At 40.1% G+C, this 21,054-nt stretch overlaps 1 protein-coding gene across 1 annotated transcript in view; it reads left to right on the top strand.

The window, feature by feature from the left end:
• ITGB5 (integrin subunit beta 5) overlaps positions 1–21,054 on the top strand; it is a 198,748-nt gene that overhangs the window by 78,522 nt on the left and 99,172 nt on the right. The gene's annotated exons all lie outside the window — the stretch shown is intronic.

The raw sequence follows: 21,054 nt of genomic DNA, 5'->3' as shown, positions 1-21,054 counted from the left end.
GAAAATACATAATGACTAAAGCTTTGAAATGAATTTGTATCTTATTAATCAATAGCATCTATGCACATTTGAAATATAGTTATATGATTATGTATGACATTCAGTCTACCAAAAAAAGTCTATCTAGTTAGGAATTTACTCCTCTCTCCCTATAACTCTTTTTTTTTTCTCCTTCCCCTCTGGGTCTGTGGCCCATGAATTAGAATACTACTGATCTAAGAAATAACTATACTTGTAGAGAGTAAGTGGTGGAGACCAGATTTGGACAGGGAGGCTGAATGTTTATTGCTCTTTCTTGTTTACTAAATTTTAAACAAAATCACCTACTCTCAATTTATGGAGGTCTTGCCCTCGGGCAGCTTGCTGAGTAAGGCTGTACTAGCAGATTTTTCATGCCTTTTGCAAAGATGCCCTCTTTCTTTCCCTTATGGGTCCCTGACAAGGTGATACGACATCCATTGAATTTTTTAAATTAAAAAAACAACGTAAAATATTGCAAAGGACCTTGTGTACATTGGGGGAGGAGGATCATGGTGCTGGTAGAAGCAATCTTCAGAGACATTTTCCTGGTTTTTGGTTTTCTTTTTGGTCCCAAGGAGATCCTATTGTCCCAGCTTTATTTGGTACCAGTCTTTGCAGCCAGATGATGGATTCCTGTCTTTGTGGGGAATACCATAACACTGTAGATTCTGCCCCCCACACCCAACACACAGTCCTGGTTAGGAGGCCTGCAGTGCTTCGGTTAGGAATGGTAAAGGTGGTCTCTTCCACACTGTGACCCAAGCCTGACTTCACAGAACTCTTGAGGTTTTATGAACTTAATCAAACTGGGAACTAAGGGATATAAAGGGGGCACATACAAGAGGAAACTAACTTTACAGGTTTTGGAAAACAATGCAGGAAACAGTTTTAAGCACCCGTTGTGTGCAGAGCACTGTGCTAGGCACTAGGGGAGATGTAGACTTTAAAATATAGCCTTCAAACTCATGGAGCTCACAGTCTAGGCAGGGAATTTGTTCTATGCACAAGTAACTATAATGCATGGTAAGTTCATTAAGAGAGGCATAAGCAAACTGCTATGTGACATCTAGGACAGGTTGGGAGAGTATTGTTAGGTGTTCTAAGGACAGTTTTCTGAAGGGGATGCCATCTGTGTTGGATTTTAAAAGTTGGCTCATTCTTAGAAAGAGATCTTAATATTTTTGACTGGTAATCCGATGTTGGCTTACTTAGCCTTTGAAATATCTGTATATTTTAGAGTTTTGTTTTCAAGAATGCTCTTTCCTCAGTGCAGTTCCAGGCCCTGGTAGGGAACATGTAGTTCAGGAAGGACATGAGATTTCAATGGATTCTTTGTTCATTGTTGAAGGTTAGACCAACAATGGCTTGTTCTCTTAATTAAAATGATTAATTCCTGGCACTAGAAACATCTTTTTGGTTCAGTCTATTCAAAGGCCTTCAGGAGTGCACCTGATCAGTCCTAGGTAGGTGAGCATATGTCTTGTCTTCAAAGGTCACAAGAGAAAGAGATGTTACAAGTTCCATGATGAGCAGTTATGGCTTAGTGACGTGGTGACATCACTGATTGGGAAGGTGTTGTATTTTCATATGTCCGTCTCAAATCTGTTGAAATTAAATTTTGCTCTCCTTCGTGGATGTTGTAGAATTGGATAGTTTGTTATGCCATATCCTCTCTCCTGTGGACAAGGATCAATGAATATGGAACAGACTGGTTTTGTTTGTTAGTTTTGGTGCATAACTTCCCCTCTCCCCCTTTTAAAATTCTTTGTCATAAGGTATTGCTTATGGGATAGGGAAGAGTGGAGGGAAGGTTTTGGAAATGAAAGTGATGTAAAAAGAAAAGCTATCCATTTTTTAAAAGCTAGCAGTTACTCAGAATGGGGCAGTCAGTAGTCAAGGAATTTCTCTAGTTTTTCAGCTTTCCTTTCAAATACGATAATGCGTGTAAAGCACTTTGCAAACATTATATAAATGCTAGCTGTTGTTATTGCCATTATTATTGCTGTCACTTTGTTTTTGAGAGCCTGTGAGTAAATGGTTTTCTTTCCTATACTTTGGTCCACTGTCCGTTTTATTCCTAGCTACTTGTTTCAGAAGCTGCTGATAGCTTGTTGAACAGAATTTTTCAGTCTTCTGATTTGCCCAGAATAAAAGACCCTCCATTTCTCATTCATTTAGCTAAACTGAATGCTCCCAGGTGATAAAGGCCTGCCAGCCCCCACCCCCTGTGGGAGCCTGGCAAGGGCTTCAGTGTCTGTAGGCAGGCAGTCTTCCCCTTTACAATGCACAATGTTTCATTAGGACCATATGCCCTTGAGATGGAAATGATAACTATTCCTATCTCATGCTGCTACAGCAAGCTCTTTGTTTGGGTTCTATGCTGATGCTGGTTTAACCAGGAGACATTTTTAGCTACTTGGCATTTAAGGGTGAGGAATGTTCATGTCTGGGGACTTACATCCCATCTATATAGCCCTGCATTGATGGAGACTTCATTTATAAAGAAGAAAACCACCTGTTTTTATGGGATTTCCTTAAAGGTCAGTTTTAATTTTGCTTTGAGTTGAATTATTCTTTCTCTCCCTCCCCCCATCTCCCAGAGCAGCCACTTTGCTGGGTTAGGCATTATAGTAAGTGTCCAAAGCTGGGAATCCCTCTCTAGCCAGTGCAGGAATTTATCCTCATGGAATTGGACTATGTTGGGTTGGGAATAGCTGGTATGTATCAAATTTAGACCTCGTACCTAGTCTTCCTGGCTTCAAGACTGGCTCTCTAAGCAAGACTGCCTCGCTGTTTCTGAGTCAGGCACTGCAAATAGAGCCAGGCTCAGCGTTGAATAGGAGCAGGAAATTGGGCTGCATTGCCTTTGGGGAACTGGGCCATCTGTTCAGCGATCTCCAACTGCAAGGCGCTACAAAAGCTAATCCCTTTTATATCAGTCGCTACTCCTCCAGTGATGCAGAATGGCTGTAAGTCTCTCAGCGGAATCCAAATTATGCCAGAGGGCAACGGGAAGACCCAAGATGGACATAAGCAGGCTGCAAGTCGTTGCCACTGGCGACTCGTGTGTTTTAACCTCTATTATCAAGGCCAAGTATGACTAGGTAATAGAAATGCTTGTTTTATCCCATCAATTAAAAATTAAATAAAGAAAAATTAAAAAAAACATGACTTATGTAATGAGAATAAGAGTTTTCTCAGAGCTCAAGTACTTTGTTAGTACTGCTGAAATATTAGTCGGATCACAGATTTAGAATAGGAAGGGACCTTGGGAGCCATTTAATCCAGTTCATTTCACAGACAAGGAAGCTGTGGCCCGGAGAGTTTAGGTAGCCTGCCCAGAGTTGTACAGGCAGTAAGTGACACAGGTGGTGTTTGAATGCAGTTGTTGTTCAGTTGTTTCAATCTGTCCGACTCTTTGTGACCCCTTGTGGGGTTTTCTTGGCAAAGATACTGGAGTGGTTTGCTATTTTCTTCTCCACATCATTTTACAGATTAGGAAACTGAGGCAAACAGGGGCAAGTGACTTGCCCTGGGTCACACAACCAGTAAGTGTCTGAGGCCAGATTTGAACTCAGGAAGATGAGTCTTCTTAACTGCAGGCCCAGCACTCTGTGCACTATGGCGTCACCTAGCTGCCGTAAAATAACACTGTGGCTGTTAGCTCTGTTCAACAGTCATCCTTAGTCAATCGAGAGCATTTATTAAGCACCTACTATGTGCTAGGCACTAGAGATAGGCAAAAAATGAACTAGTCCCTCAACCATGTAGGGCCTTGCTTTTGTGTTCCGCGTTTGGATGGTTTCATTTGTTCTTTCAGTCACAGCTCTAGAGCTGGAAGGGGTGATTTGGTTCAACCCCTTCACTTTGCAGATGAGGGCATTAAGGCCCAGTGAGGTCAAGTAACTTCTCCGAGGTCATACAGGTCATAAGAATCAGAGGTCAGATTTGAACCCAGATGATGGTATTCATGTTAACAATAACAGTGATAATAGTTACCACTTACATAGCACCTGTTATGTGCCAGGCCCTGTGCTAACTGCTTTACAATTATCTCATTGGATCCTCATGACAATGCTTGGAGGTGGGTGCTATTATTATTCCCCTTTTATTGTTGTTGTTCAGTTGTTTCAGTTGTGTCTGACTCTTTGTGACCTTTGGGGTGTTCTTGCAAAGATACTAGAGTGATTTGTCATTTCCTTCTCCAGTGGAGTAAGGCAAACAGGGTTAAATGACTTGCCCAGGGTCACATAGCTAAGTTTCTGAATGCTCTATCTACTGAATGCCCCAATTTACAGATGAGGAAACTGAGGCAAAGAGCAGTGACCACTCTGTATGGTACTCTGCTTCCTCAATCAACAAATATCGAGCACTTAATACTGCGTACAAGTCAGTCAGTCAAGCGTTTCTTAAGTGCCTGCTATGGGGATACAAAGAATGGCGAAAGACAGTCCCAGCCCTCAAGGAACTCACACAATCTAGTGGGGAAAGATGACACCTAGAAAGAAGTTGAAGGGGTAGGGAATGATAAAGTCTAGAGAAATGGGAAATGAAAATATGGCTGGTCTGGGCATCCTCTGTAAATGGAGGATCTGAAAGGAGCCTTCCAAGTTCTACTCTCTCCAATCAGAAAGAAAGAGGCTCTGCAAGGCAGGCGTTACTAAAGAAATGTGAATTCCAGGGTTAATGTGACCCTTCTGGAAGATGAGGTTGTTGGGGGCATGATGAAGCCCAGAGGAGTTCAGTCAGGTGGGAAATAACGGAGCACTGTGTTAGTCACAGATAACAGAGCTTGGATGAGACAGCCAGGTGGCACAGAGTGCAGAACTTGGAGTCAGGGCAACTCTTAGTTCAAATCAGTCTTGCCTGAGATACTCACTAGCTGTGTGGTCCTGGGCAAGTCACTTAATGGTTCACAGCCTCAGTTTCTTCATCTGTAAAATGGGAATAATAATAGCACCAACTCATGGGGTTGTTGTGAGGATAAAATGAGATAATATTTGTAAAGCATCTCACAAACCTTAAAGTGCTATATAAATCTCTCTATTACTACCATTGTTATATTATTATTAATATTGTTATTAAGACTTCCCCTCAGGGAGCTTATGGTTTATGGTTTATAAACTTGTATCAATAGTGCCTAGCTCAATGCCTGGCCCACAGTAGCTGCTTAATAAATACTCATTGATTGATTATGAGAGGCTAAACTATAAGGGGAGGCAAAGTGTTATGTGAGGTCAGGGGAAAGTCATTACTGATAATGAGGATCAGGAAGTCTTTTTGGAGAATGTAACACTTGAGTTATGCCCCTCCTCTCTTCTGACACTGCCACCCCTCTGGTGCAGGTCCTCATCACCTCACGCCTAGATTATTGCAGTAGCTTGCAGGTGAGTCTTCCTGCCTCAAGCCTCTTCCCACTCCAGTCCTTTCTCTATTCAGCCACTAAAGCCATTTTTCCTAAAACGTGGGTCTGATTGCATCACCCCACTCTTCGGTAAACTCCAGTGATTCCCTATTGTTTCCTGGTGAAAATGCAAAATCTTCTGTTTGGCATTCAAAGCCCTTAATAACCTATCCCACTCTTACCTTTCCTGTCTTCTTACACCTTACTCCCTGATACCTACTTTTCCAGCCAGTGATACTGGCCTCTTGGCTGTTTCCAAAAACAACACACTCCATCTCTTGGCTCCAGGCATTTTCTCGTGCCAGAAATGCCCTTTCTCTGCTTTGACTACTGACCTCCCTGGCTTCCTTTAAAACTCAACTAAAATCTCACCTTCCATAGGAAGCCTTCCTCAAACCCCTCAATTCCAATGCCTTCCCTCTGTTAATTATTTTCTATTTATCCTATATATGGCTTGCTTTGGACATATTTATTCGTATGTTTCTCCCCCGTTAGACTATTAGCTACTTGAGAGCACAGAGTGTCTTTTGCATCTTTTTGTATCCCAACACTTAATGCAGTAGGTGGCACGTAGTAGGCACTTAATACAAGTTTATTGTTTGACTGAGTTGGTTTTTAAAGTATGATTAGAAATTCAGTAAGGGATGGAGGGAGAAGCAGGGCATTCCACAAACATCAGCAACAGCGTCTGCAAGTATGCTGAGGCAGGAAAGCTCGGTAGATCCGCTTAGAAACAAAAAGAAGTCCAGTTTGTCTTAAGTATAAGTTAAGACTGGAAAGGTTGGATGGATCCAGTCTTCAGAAGACCTCAAATGCCAGGCAAAAGAATCTGAACTTTATACAATATGCATTTAGAGAGCCCTTGAAAAATTTTTGAGCAGGGGAATAAAGTAACCAGACCTCCTATGCATAAGGGGAGACAAGGGAATGGAGCATGGATTATAAGGAAGAGAGAATAAGGAGTGAAAACCCTGTTAGGAGGCCACTGTAGTTATCTGTAGGCAGATGATAACAAGGCTTATTCCGGGGTGGTGGGATAAATGCCAGAAACATTGCAGAGGTGACTGGTTGCAAATGAGCAGTGAAAGAATCAGATAACTGTATAATGTGTAGTATCTGTCCCTTTTGACTCAGTATTAGGATAAGATGAACATAATAATGAGTTAGCTTGTCCATTGTGATTATTAAAGGAGATGCTGGGAGGTGGTGGTGGTTGTTTTAACATTAGCCTAAATACAAGGTGTCCCAAAAGTCTTAGTACAATTTTAATGCTTACAATTTTTGGGACACCTGGTATTTATCAGTTAAGTAGGGTAATTTTTTTTTCTCTATTCAACACTGGGAGCAACCTCCTTAAAAAACAACAACACCTTTCGTTTGGTCAAATAAAGGGAGAAAAGAAAGGTGAGGTAGGTTTTCATCAGTTTTATCCTTCCTCTTGGCTTTATATTGATTTAATAGAGTAAATAAAGCCTTATTGATTCCAACCCTGATAATTGAAAAAATTTTCAAACTCAGCAGGGCTGATATCATGCAGTCTAATGGAAAGAAGCGAAAAGGAGTCCAGTTTGGCTTAAGCATAGGTAAGATTGGAAAGGTAGAATGGAGCTAGTATACAGAACATGAGCTGTAGAAGTAAATAGTAGACCACTCCAGCGTCTTTGCTGAGAAAACCCCAAATGGAGTCATGAAGAGTCAGGGTACAGCTGAAACAACTCCACAACAGTGGAAAGAACACAGGACTAAGAATCAAAAATCCTGGGTGCTAGCCCTAGCTCTGGCACCAATTATTTGTGTGGCTTTGAGCAAATTCCTTAACATTGTTGGGCCTCACTTCCATTATCTGTTAAAGCCAAGGAGGTGTATTAAATTGGGAAGGCAGTTTCCATCTTGAAATTTTATAATTCTAAGTCAATCTTTAGAGTATTTTACTATGGCTTGGGGGTGGGAAATATTTTTGTCAAGTAAATTAATAGAAAATTGATTAATAGATGTTAAGGTGATGCTTAACATACTTAAAAGAACAAACTTTTAAAATGTTCTGGCAACAAAATCTTCATATTAATAACTCCCCCTTCTGGGACCTTGGCTCAGGATTGGTGAGCATTCTTTGTCTGGTCTTGCTCAGGATTCAGACCCACCAGGCCATTTGCTGGTCATGTACTGCCCCTCTCTTTCCCCCTCTCTCCCCTTCCTTTTTTAACTCTTGGCTCTGAGAATAGTATCAAATAAAAACCACTATTTCTGGAAAGGACATGCCAGTCAATTACCTGATGGTTCCAATCCCACCTGTAAAGATTTCCCTGTCCGAAATACTCCTCCCTGACTATGACTTCCTTATATGTGTTACCTATACCTGTTAGAATGTAATCTCCTTGAGGGCAGGTACTGTCTCGCTAGCTTATATGAGTATCCCTAGCATTTAGCATTGTGCCTGGCACACAAGTTCATAATAAATGCTTTTTCATTCATTCATTGGAAATTATTCTTGCATGATTATTAAGTAGAATAAGGTAATCCTATATCTTGTAATATTTGTCTTTGTATCTCCCTTCATTGCCCAGGAATCCCCTCCATCCTGCAGCTCTGTAACTTGGAGCCTTAAGAAGTTTTCTGGGGGCACAGAGAGGTTAAGTGATTTGCCAGTGGTTAACACAGCTAGTTTGTGTCTGAGGCCAGACTTGAACCCAGGTCTTCCTTTCTCCAAGGCTGGGTCTATCTCTTCATACTGTCTCTCCTTACATACGTATTTGCTTTAATGTTTCTGTTGGATAAAGAAATCAAACAGCATTTATGAAGCACCAAGTGAGTATTAGTTTATAGCTACAAAGACAAAAATCGAAGACAGTGGTTGCCCTCAAGGAATTTATAGTCTATTAATGAATACTTTTCAGTTAAATGAATATTGGTTACTTATTATGTGCAGGTACTCTATTGGGTTAGTAAAGAAATGATAAAGCACAGTACCCCTCCCCCCCATCCTCCTCCTGAACAACTGGTTAAAATTAGTGTTTATTCTGGAGAATAGGAAAGAATCATTTATTTAAATATTTTATAAAATTCGGACTGTTTGGGGCAGCTAGGTGGCGCAGTGGATAGAGCTCTGGCCCTGGAGTCAGGAATACCTGAGTTCAAATGTGACCTCAGACACTTGACACTTAACTAGCTGTGTGACGCTGGGCAAGTCACTTAATCCCCATTGCCTCACCAAAAAAAAAAATTGAGCTGTTTGCCCTTTTCAAGGGTAACCTGCATTAGTGAGATTTTTCACTCTGCTAAATAAATGTATGGTGTTCTGTGTTGTGGTAGAAGACAGTGTTTTGGGGTTCACATCACCATGATTTATTTTCCCCAAGAAAATACATGTTTCGTTTGTTCTATTATTAAGAGTCTAGCCACCAAAACCATTCCTTAAGAAGCTTAGGTGCAGAGTGCAGATGGAAGTGAAAACATCCAGAGGCTGATGAGGACATGTTTATTGTTATAAGCAGACTTGGATGTGCTTCTGTGTCAGGGAAGTGGAAACTAATCACAGAAGGAATTCCAGGGATTCTTAGAGCCTTCTGATTGTTCTCCCTTGAGTGGCTTGGGAATAGTACATGTTCAGACATCTGGAGTGGGATCCTTGGCACACTCCCCTGCCTCATCTCTTCCCTACCAGCCCATCTTCTTTTCATGCCTTGAATGAATGACTGGTGTAGGATTTTGCATCTGTCTGGCCTCCAAAGAGCCCTTTTTGTTTGTTTGGTTTTTTAAAAATCAGTTCAACAGCTATTTATTGAGTGTCTGTGAAAGATTTACTTAAAAATTTTTATGGAATTTCCTAAGCCCTTCCAAAATACAAGGAAACTTTTTCAATCTCATCCCTTTTCCTCCAAGACAAAATGAGACCTTGCTCAGCATTTACCCATGAGGCTCTGAATGTTGGGTATTTTCTGGTGCCAGGAATAAACAGAGGAGGAGACGACTTACAACACAGGCAAAGTCTCTATCCAAGAAATTGATTTTGGTCACATGTGACACTCAGTGGCTACTTACAGGAGGGTTGAAAAATTCTATCCCCAGTACAGCAGAATGGCCATTTTTCTGTCTGCATTCCCTGGAGTAGAGTGGAGAGAGGTATAGGCTGACTATGGCTTCCCTTGAATATCCCAGGGTGGATAGTAGATAGATCCTGAGGCCAGTGCAATGGTGAGCAGCCCAGATTAACTGTTGGATAACTGGAGTCATGGACCATTTGAGGAAGAAGGGATCTTTGAGTTCATCTAAGCCAAACCTTTCATTTTATACATGAGGAGTCTGGGGCTGAAAGAGAGAACATCTGATCACAGATCTTGAGCTGGAAGGGGCTTTTGAGGTTACTTGTCCAACCCTCTCATTTTATAGATGTGGAAATTAAGGCCTAACGGAGTCTAAGTATTTTGCCCAAGGTCACTTAGTAACTAAGTAATAGAGCTGGGATTTGAACCTACATCCTCTGACTTCAAATCCAGCACATTTTTGATGTGCTGCACCTTTGCTGAAGTCATTTGTCCAAGGTCATACTAGCTTGAAGAAACGAAAACCAAAAAACTCTGGCAATAACAAATCAAGATAGTTTAGGGACTGTGTGACTTATGACTTTTTACAGTGACACCTGGTGGTTTGCAGGTATTGTTGCACAAGGACCCTCTGAATTAGGTAATAATGAGGGTTTTTTTAAAAAAATTTATTTTCTATTCAGTTATGTAATTTTAAAAAGTCATTGATTTTGTTATTTTACATTTCCCGGAGTTTCTGAAGCAGATCTTCCTCAAGTTAAAATCTTTATAATTAATCTGAAGTTAGGGGTCTTAGTTTCACTGACATTTCTGGAGAAGCACAGGTATCATGGGGAAAGAGTGGGGCCAGGATTTGGGAGATCCCAGTAATCGTCCCCTTTGTGGCACTGCCTGTCTCTGTGACCTTAGACAAGTCAGTCTCTCTGGGCACCAGTTTTCCTTATCCATATAGAGAGAGCTAGACCAGGTTTCCCTGTACTATAAAGTTTGATTCCATGAAGTAAAGTTTCTTGGTTCTAGTACCAGCTCGTATTCCATCTCATTTTCCCCATGTGAACTTTTCTAAGTACACTGATGATCCTACGGTTCTCCATCCAGCTTCATCTCCACACAGCTATTCACTTCTACCTATGCCATTTAAGACAAAGAGATAGCTTTGTTCTTCTTAAAGACTTAAAAATGTGAATGGATATCCCAGACCTTCTCTCTTTTTTTTTTTTGATGAGTAAATCAGGATTAAGTGACTTGCCCAGGCTATGAGTTTCAAGTGTCTGAGGCTGGATTTGAGCTCAGGTCTTCCTGACTCCAAGGCTGGAGCTCTGTCTACCTAGCTGCCCCCGTGCCGCCCCACCCTTCTCTTGATTTCTGCTATGGGAACTCTCATCCAGGAGTCACAGAATCAAGTCAAATCAACTAGCATTTTAATATATTTATTTAATATTTTAATTTTTCTCCCAATTATATGTAAAAACAATTTTTAACATTTGTTTTTTATAGTTTTGAGTTCCAAATTCTCTCCCTCTCGTCAAGAAGGCAAGCAGTTTGATATAGATTATACATGTGCAAACAGCAAGCATTTTAAATACCTACTGTGTTCCAGGAGGCTCTGCGCTAAGAGCTGGGGATACAAAGAAGGTAAAAGACAGTCCCCGTGCCCCAGGAGCTCACTATCTAATATAGGAGACAACATGCAAACAGTTATGTGCAAACAAGACAGACAGGATAAATTGGAATAATCTCAGAGGAAGGCACTGGCATTAAGACAGATTGGGAAAAACTCCTTGCAGAATTAAACTTGGAAAGGACCTTCGAGGCCATCCGGTTGAACCTGAGCTCAGACAGGATCATGCTACAGTTCTCACATCTCGGCCTTTGACTGAAGATCCCAAGTGATGAGGGGGACTCGCTGCTTCCTAAGGCACCCTTTCCACTTTCTTCAGATACCTTCTATTAGGTCATTTTTTTTTCTCATAGCAAGTTTAAATCTGCATCTTTACAACTTCTCCCCATTGTTCCTCCATTTGCTCTTTGGGGCCAAGCAGAATTAGTCTGATCTCTTTTCTACATGGGAATCCTTCAGATATCAAAGACAGCTTCATGGTCCCTCCCCTCTGCCCTCTTCCTCTTTGGTCTTTTCTTCTCCAGACTAAACACTGCTGTCTTCAGCTGATCCTCATATGACATGCTGTCAAGGTCCTTCATCATCCTGATTGCCATCGTCAGAGTCGTCTCTAGCTGTCCTTGACTTTTGTATGGTACTTGGCACTATTAAGCACCCTTTTTTTAAAAAGGTTGATGCTCTTGTTTTTGTGATATTATAGACATTTTTAAAAATTGAACTTCCTCCTGTTTCTACTTGCCCATGATGAGAATTGAGATCAAAGGATCATAGATCCATAGTTGGAAGGGAGCTCTGACATCATCTGGTCCAACCCTTTCATTTTATGGATGGGGAAACTGAGAGTCAGAGATCCATTGTCTTAACAAGGTAGTAGTAAGCAGCTGAGTTGGGATTTGAACTCAATTGACTACAAATCCAGTGTCCTTCCTATTGACCATAATAAGTCTGGTCAGTCCAAGTTCTACTTTTATTTTTCTAAAAAGTGATATGTTTTAATAAAAGCACAATATTAAACATGAATGTAACCCACTTAAGTTACCTAGAATTATTTATGGGTAAATCAATTTTAGTACATAAAATGACTTTTTAATCATTCCCTCCAAATACCTACCAGGATTCTTTGTCCATTCATTCTTCCCTCATGTAGGGTTTTAATTGGTGTGCATTCCGTTGTTCTAGTTCTTTTTAATTTGTGTTGTTTTATCAAGGTCTTTCCATATTTCTTTGTATTATTCATCCTTGTCTTTCTTAATGACATTATAGTACTATATTCTGTTCCTTTAATGAATTGATTTATTTGACTATTTCATTTTTGTTGAATATTTATGTAAATGTGCAGGTTTTTGTGATTGTGTATAATGATACAATGAAAATATTTGAACAGAAAACATTTTTGTTGCCCTTGATAACACTTAGAAGGCATATAGGAATATGACCTCAAATAGTAATATACTGAAATTATTGAGTCAAAGGCTGTAGTTATTTTTGTAACTTTTACTCCATACTGCCATTTTGTATTTTAATCATCAATAAAGCATGTTTGTTTCTCCACAACTGATACTGAGTTTCCTTCCTTTTAGTTATTTTTGACAATTGGTTGGATGTCAGGTGATACCTCAGAGTTGCTTCAGTTTTCCATTTTTTGATTGTTAGTGAAATTAAGCATTTTTTCAAGTGACTGTTAACCTGTTTCCTTTTCTGAAAATTGTCTTTATTTGCTTTGACCTCTTATGTATTGTGGACTGAATTAGCATTGTGTCTTTTTAATGGTTCCATATATTTATCAAGTTTATCATCTCTCATTTGATATAAATCTCAGGTTTTTAATCTGTCATACACAAATATGTATTTCCCTAAGTATCATTTTCCCACTAATATTTCCCTAGTCTACTTTCTTTTTTGTTTTAATTAAATTTCTTTTTTTTTTTGTGGCACAGAAACTTGTTTTATGTGGTCAAGCACATATATCTTGTTTTCACAATAATGCTTTGTTACCTTGAAAAACATTCATCTTCCTTCCTCATTTGAGACAAATAGATTATTCCATTTTTTGCCATATTTTAAAGGTCTTTTTATGTTATCATATAGTTGCAAAACACTGAGGCATACAGTAGGGGCCTAAATCCCGTTTCCATGAAACTGCTAACTTATTTCCCAGATATATTAGTTAAACAGTGAACTTTTCCCCTTTTTGTTTTCTGTAGGTTTATCAAATGCTCATATTTTATGTACTTATGGTTATATTCCTAGAGTACCTATTATGTGCTATTGATCTGTTTCCCTAATTTTCCCCAGTGTATTTTTTTCTTTATTCTTTCCTCTGAAGGAGAGCTTATCCATTTTGATAGTTTCAGTTGTCACCTCTATCCAGATGATTCCCAGATCTGTGTCTCTGGTTCTTAACCTTTTTATTCATCTTCAAGTTTCTTTCTTTATCCATTACCATCCAGCCATTATATGGTGGCCCTGTTTGTTGCCTCAGATTTGGCAAGTCCAGAACAGAACCCATCTTTTTATCTTTTTCCATCCTCAATAGCTGCCTTTCCTAAATTTAGAGGACTAATTTCCCTGCATCTTATGCTTTGTACTCTCTTTTTCTTTCTCTTTTTTCTCCTCTTTTTTTTAGCACCTTGTGATGTGAAGCTCAATAAATATTTCTTTGTAATTTGTGTAAATCTGGAATTTCATACTTTGTTTTTTTAAACAAGGAATATTTGTGTGTAGTGTTTCTTAAAAACTTAGACTAAAACCAGCTTTGAACCTTGACATGTAGTAGGAGATGTAGAGGCTACTGGGGGCTCCTGTCCATGGACAGTTTCTTTGCTCACTTGACTGCAGAATGTCATGCATTGCTTGTGCTGGATTTTGCAGGCCTAGGTGAAATGGTTTGCCTTCATTCAGTTCCTGTGTCCTGCGTGCCTCCGGTGATATTGAAATTGGTCTTGGAAATACTGTGGTCATCTGACTAGATGGGGGAGATAGGAGTCAAGGACAGTTCCAAAGCTTTGAACTTGGAAGGCTGATGGCACCACTGAGAGGATTTGCAAGTCTCTAAGGGGAGTGAGTTGGGGTTATGTAGGGAAACGATGAATCTGGGATAGTAGATAAAGGGTTAGACTTGGAATATGAAAGTCCTAGGGTAAGATCCTGCCTCTAGCGCTGGCTCTGGGCAAGTCCCTCAGGCAACTTCCTAAACTCATCTACTACTAAGTAATAAACTATATAGGTTGGTGAAGGTAGTTCTCATAACTGAAGATTTCTTAATAACTGAGTAAATCAAAATTCTTCCTATTTTCACATAGATAGTGCTAAGTAATGTGAGGAGAGAACTCAGGTCTGCAGATGCATATTGGGGGTGGGGCATCTGAGTAAAATAATAGAATCATAAATTTGGAACTGGAAGGTACATTGAAGAACTGGCCCAACTTTTTTCATTTTGCAGTTGAGGAAACTGAGGTCCAGAGAGGTGAACTCATTGCCAGGGTTCATGTCAGTAAGGAGCAGAGCATGAATCTGAACCTGCCTTCTGTTTCCAAATAGAATGATCATCCCATTACACCATGATGTCTCCTCATAATAGAAATCATTGGAGTATGTAAGTTCTCTAAGGGAGAGAGAAATTAGAATGAGAAGCAGGGAACTGTAGACTGAACCTTAAGTTTGCCTTTGTCTTAATGAAAGAAGGCTCGGAATACTTACAATTCAATATAAGGAGACACTTAAAATATGGAGGGCAGTCAGGGAACATGGTACAACCATGTCTAGTCCACTGGGATCAGAATAGAATTGAGTACACCTTGCTGGGGTCCCAGGGGAATGGAGCACCTTCCCGAACTGGTCAAGTCTGATGGGTTTTAGTAGCATTCTTATCTGGGACTAGCAGGACCAGGTCTTGGCTAAAGGGATGGAAGATGCTGAACTTAGGGACTGCTAGTGGATTCCTACTAGTGAGAAGGGAAGACTCCTGGGGGACTGAAGGCTAGTTTAGATTCAGATTCCCGTCTGGTGGAAAGGGTTTTGGGGCCCTTCCTGCTGGTTTTACTCTGACAGTGACTTGGATTTCTGAGCATCCCTGGGACTTGTTCATTTTTTGGGTTGGGAAGGCTGTTGCTACTGGCGTTATTGCAGCCTTGACTTAGGGGACAGGAGGAGGAAGACTCATGAGTAGGCTACGTCTAGGCCGAGGTCTCTGACTCACCCCATCCCTGGGAGCTGGAGAGGTAATTAAGTGTTTTGAGTTAAAAGACCTTTCCTTCCAGCTCTTGTTTAGCTACAGGCTACAAACAGTGCCAATGTCAACATGATGCTGAAAGCGACCATTTCCTGAATTTAAGACTTGGTAGGAAGAGTCTGCTCCCAAAGAATGACTGATTAGAGATGTGGTGGCTACACCACACCAGACAACAGAAATGAAATACTGTCAGCCAGGCACCTGGGACGGCTGAATCACTGTGTCAGCCGGCACATAGTCTGAAACCAAACCAAACACAACCACAAAATCCAAGGTTACAAGCCTCGATTCTTTGTTGTTATTCTGATTAATTAAAACCTTCCCCCTAATTATCTTTCATTTTCTTCCCTAAGTTTAAATCTCAATTTTATTTGAAAAATGTGGACAAACTTTCCATTTCACCATTTGATTATTCAAATGCAGTGGTACCATTTTACAGCACCTTTTTGTTCATTTGTTTCCGACCTTTCATGACCTCATGTGGAATTTTCTTGGCAAAGATACTAAAAGTGGTTTTCCATTTCCAGCTCATTTTACAGATGAGGAAACTGAGGCAAACAGGGTTACATGATTAGCCCAGGGTCAAGCATCTCTTAAGTATCTGAGGCCAGATTTGAATTCAGGTCCTCTTGACTCCAGGGCTAGCACTCTGTCCCCTGAACCACCTTGCTGTCCATTTAGAGATCCCTTAGGAGACATAAAATAGTAAAATCTCAGAATAGCCGTCCAGGCCAACTCCTGCCTGAACAGGAATACCCTCAATTAGTCTCTTATTATTCCCCTACTAAACCACATGTTCTGAGGTCAAGGTCCATGTCCCATCCCAACTTTGTATCTTTTCCAGTTCTCCCTATAGAACCCTGCAAACAGGAGATAACAAATGTTTGCTGAAAATGAAGTCCCACAATGAAATAGATTTTATTTCTTAACCTTTTTTTTTTTTTTGCTCTTTGGCAGTCTGATGAAGCTGATGACTTAAGTTTTGGGTTTTTTTTTTTCTGTTTTTGCTTTTTGGTGAGGCAATCGGGGTTAAGTGACTTGCCCAGGGTCACACAGCTAGTAAGCGTCAAGTGTCTGAGGCCAGATTTGAACTCAGGTCCTCCTGACTCCAAGGCTGGAGCTCTCCCCACTCTGCTACCTAGCTGCCCCTGGACTTAAGTTTTAAGGTTTAAGTTTTCTTATCTGTAAAATGAAAGATTAAGTTGATATTTAAGGTTCCAGTTCTAGATTCTATAAGCCCATGGTCCTGTAAGTGATTTGTCCAAGACAAATATCTGGTTCTTAGGGAGGCCAGGCCTGAGACCCAAGTTTCCTAACTCTTTGTGCCTGTGTCCTTAGGAAGGAAAGAAGCATTTGTTGAGCACCTGTTATCCACTAGGCATGGGCAGCTAGGTGGTTCCATAGTGCGTAGAGTGCTGGACTGGAGTCAGGAAGACTCATCTTTCCAAGTTCAAATCCAGCCTTAGACACTTAATAGTTGTGTGACCCTGGGAAAGTCACTTAACTTTGTTTACCTCAGTTTTCTCATCTGTAAAAATGAATTGGAGAGGAAAATAGCAAACAACTCCAGTATCTTTGCCAAGAAAATGGGGTCACAAAGGGACTGAAAAACAACAAAAATGTGTTGGGGATTGTGCTAAGCATTTACAGATATTATCTCCTTTAGTCCTTGCAACAGCCACCTTGAGAGGTGGGTGCTACTATCATCCCCATTTTGCAATTGAGGAAACTGAGGCAGACAGAGGTTAAATGACTTGCCAGTTGTCCAGGGTCACACAGCTAGTATCTGAAGTTGGATTTGAACTCACATCTTCCTGACTCCAGGCCTGGAGCTCTATCTACTGCGCCAACTCACTGCCCATATCTCCTCCTTATCACTATCCCAATGCTTCTTTCCTCAGATATGGGATCTAAACCCTATAGGCTTCAGTGTCCATAGTCATGATGCAGTCCAAGCTGTCAGAAGGGAAGGCTGATTCTAATTGAAATACACGAACGAGCCATCACTTGTAAAATTCTTAGCCCTTGCTCTCAGCTAATTTTGTGCTGAAAAACTCATCCGCAGCTGCCTATACTGTTGCCATTACAGAACTAGAACCTATGTTTCAGCCTAAGAAAATGGAGGCTAATGATGGAGAGAGGGTATGGGAGATTCTGCTGAGGTGCCCACTGTCTGCCTAATCACCTGCCCCCAAGCAGTCTACCCTAGTGTATCCTTTGGGTTTTCCTTTGTCTTGTTTTCCTTTCTCCTTTGGGTTCTTCACTCATGCTTTTCTCTAAATCCTCCCATATTCAGCTTTGGTCTAATGTTAGTGTAGGCCTCTCCTGTCTTACCTTTTATTTTTCTTTTCCTAGCTGGGGGAAAAAGATTGAGGAAACAATAAGCTTCTTCTATGCTTTTGTATATAATTATCCATTGTTTTGTTTCATGTCTGGCTCATCCATTATCCAAAGTAAATAAGAGTTGACAGTATGTGTTCCCCTTGATCACTCAAGCATCCTTAGTGATGGAGAGCATTGGTTCATGTTTTCAGCCCATGAAGCTCCTGAAATCCTTCTTTCATTCAAGTAAGCAAAAGGCTTTGTCTGAATTCCATCAATTAAGATATTCACATGTAGCTTGGCAATTTCTCTCTCTCTGTTTTTTTCTATTCTTTATCACAAAGGACTGGGAGTGGGAAGAGGAATACATTGGAAAATGTGGCTGATGCAAAAATTTTATGTAGCTATAAATATTTTAAACAATAAAATACATCAGTAAATCTTTTTCAAAGTAAAATATATCCATATACATTTATCTTTCAAAATAAAAGATCAATAAACATTTGTTTTCTAAAAATGAAGACATTTTAGAAAATACATATTTATTGATTTCTTTTATTTTTGCTTCATTTGCATTTTCCAACGGTATCCTTCCCTCTACTCCCAGAAAACCATCCCTTATAAGAAAGTATTAAAAAAATGTGAGGGTGGGGGGAACAGTTCAGTAAAATTCAGTAAAAAACACATAAGAAGATTCTGTAGTCTTCCATACTCTAGAGAAGAGAGAGGGAGATGTCTTCTCATAGCAGATTTTAGGGGAGCCAAGCTTACATAGTAGTTACAATTTCACAGGATCCAGTTTTGATTGTCTTGGGTTGTTGTTCTTTCCATTTATATTGTTCAGGTCACTGTGTGTGGTGTTTTTCTCGGTTCTACTTACTTCATCTTGTACCAGTTCATGGAAATCTTCCCATGTTTCTCTGTCATTCATCATGTTCTTTGTTTCATTACATTTATGCACCAAAACTTTTTAAGCCATTTCTCAATCATCTGAGTATCTCCTCTGTTTCAAGTTCACTGATGCTCCAAAACTATTTTGTGCATTTGGGAGATTTCTTTCTTATCATTGATCTCTGGGGTATATGCCTAAGTGTAAACTCAGAGTCAAAGAGTATGGACTGTGACACAGTCACTTTCTTCATGTAATTCCAAACTGTTTTTCAGAACGGTTGAATTATTTTACAGATTCACATGAATACCCTTGGCAGTTTTTAAATCCCACATAGCTTTTTTCCAGGAGTATAACTGAAGGAGCCTAGGGTTTGGAGTTAGAGGACTGTCTTGTGTTCATGTCGTTGTTGAGTCATTTCAGTCGTGTCCAACTCTTCATGACCCACCTTGGCATTTTCTTGGCAAAGATACTGGAGTGTTTTGTCATTTCCTTCTCTAACTCATTTTACAGATGAGGAAATTGAGGCAAATAGGGTTAAGTGACTTGCCGAGGGTCACACAGCTAGTAAGTATTTGAGGTTGGATTTGAACTCAAGTCTTCCTGACTCCAGGCCTGGCACTCTATCCATTGTGCCACCTACCTGCTTTTGTGTTCGTATCTCAGTTCTATCACGTACCGACTATAGACAAATTGCTTTCTTTTTCTAAGTTTCAGTTTCCTCATCTTTTAAGTGAGGACAGTAGACTATGAGATCTGTGGTGTAAGGAGGCAGCTCTGGTGCTACAGATATAGCACTGGAGTGTAGGAGTCAAAGGATCTAGGTGGCCCCAGCGTTTATTACCAGTGTGACCTTGAGCAGACTACTTAAGTTCTCAGGGACTCATTTTTATTATCTGTAAAATGAGGAAGTTGTAGTAGATAATCATCCAAGGTCCTTTCTGCTCCACGTTTAGGGTCTGATAGCCTAAATCTCCTTCAATTTCTAGTGAATGCATGTAGACAGCTCCCAGCTTCATGACACAAAAGGATGACAAAATTTGTTGGCTCTTTAGTCATTCAGCACAAAACACAGCAAAATTAAAAAACCATCATGGACTGATTTGGCTGCTCCTGCTTTTTTTTATGACAAGGTTTCTCAAACTCTAGTGTCAGGGCTATGAAGACTCCCTAGAGTGTGTGCAGTGGTGCATACTCATGGCACTGCCGTAAGTTTGATATACTGGTCTATACCCTGAATTCCCAGCATGCTTTTGGAGCAGAGGTTCTCTACTTTTCGGCAGTATAGCGAAGCCTGTGGACTCTCTCTGAACTTTTAAAAATGCATAAAATAAAATGCATAGGAATCAAATTATATTTAAATACAGTTATTCAAATACATTTTTAAAAGTTCTTAGAGCCTTTGCTTTAGAGAGAAATTAAGCCAAAAAGGTCACCGAAGGAAGTCAAACTTAGTATAATTGAAAAACCAACAATGGCCCCAGAGAACGGATAATGAAACACGCCATTCTTATTACAGCAGAGGCAGGGTATGATGGTGGTAGAATGTTGCATATATTTTTGTTGTTGTTGAAGAATCATTTCGATTGTCTGACTCTTTGTGACCCCCATTTGGGGTTTACTTGGCAGAGATACTGGAGCGTTTTGCCATTTTGTTCTCCAGCACATTTTAGAGATGAGGAAACTGAAGCAAAGAGGGTTAAGTGACTTGCCCAGGGTCACATAGATAGATAGTGCCCAACGTCAAATTTGAACTCAGGTCTTCCTCACTCCAGGCTAGGCACTCCATCCAACATGCCATCTAGCTGCCCAGTTTGTTGTGTATAATCTCAGATAATAGAAATCTAGCCCTAAAGCTCAAAGGAAATTTTATCAGGCATGTAGGACCACTCTTTCATTTAATAGAGGAGGAAATTGAAGGCCAGGGAAGTTCAGTGATTTGCCCAAGGCTGTAGAATTTTCTGGAAGGGCTTTCAACAGCCACCAGTGTTTGTAATAGAAAGATGGGAGGCTCCAGCTGGATAACAAACCTTGAATACTGTGAGCAAACATGATAATTGCAAAAGGAGGTTTCTCCTTTGTATGGTACTGCAGTAACTTTCCTGGCACTCTAGAGCAGGGGTTCCAATCTGTTTTGATCCCAGTACTTCTTGGCATTCAGCATGTTTTTCTTTACCCCCTCTTTAATATGAAAGGAAAGTCATTCTAGAGTTTATCATGCATATATGTCCCTAAGAAATGAAATAAGATGAAGAGACTGGTTTTTCATAAAGAAAATTTCATTTGGTGCCTGATAGCATTTTTAAGTATCATAAAGTTGTTCATTGTCCAATCTACATTTTTTTTTTAAATAATGCTGCCATTTCTGGAATATTTCAGTTGGATAACATAGTCATTTACCAAATAACGCAGTAGTTGACAAGTTTTGATAGGGACAAATACCCCAGATTGGAGACTCCTAATCTTGAGAATAGAATTCCAAATAATGAGGCAATAAAAGAGAAAATAAGCTTAATTTGTTTGCTG

The sequence above is a fragment of the Phascolarctos cinereus genome, unplaced genomic scaffold (genome assembly GCF_003287225.1).
Source record: "Phascolarctos cinereus isolate Bilbo 61053 unplaced genomic scaffold, phaCin_HiC Scaffold_726;HRSCAF=1367, whole genome shotgun sequence".
Lineage (NCBI taxonomy): Eukaryota > Metazoa > Chordata > Mammalia > Diprotodontia > Phascolarctidae > Phascolarctos > Phascolarctos cinereus.
Note: the sequence above shows the minus strand (reverse complement) of the source record. Positions and strands in the feature narration are given on the sequence as shown.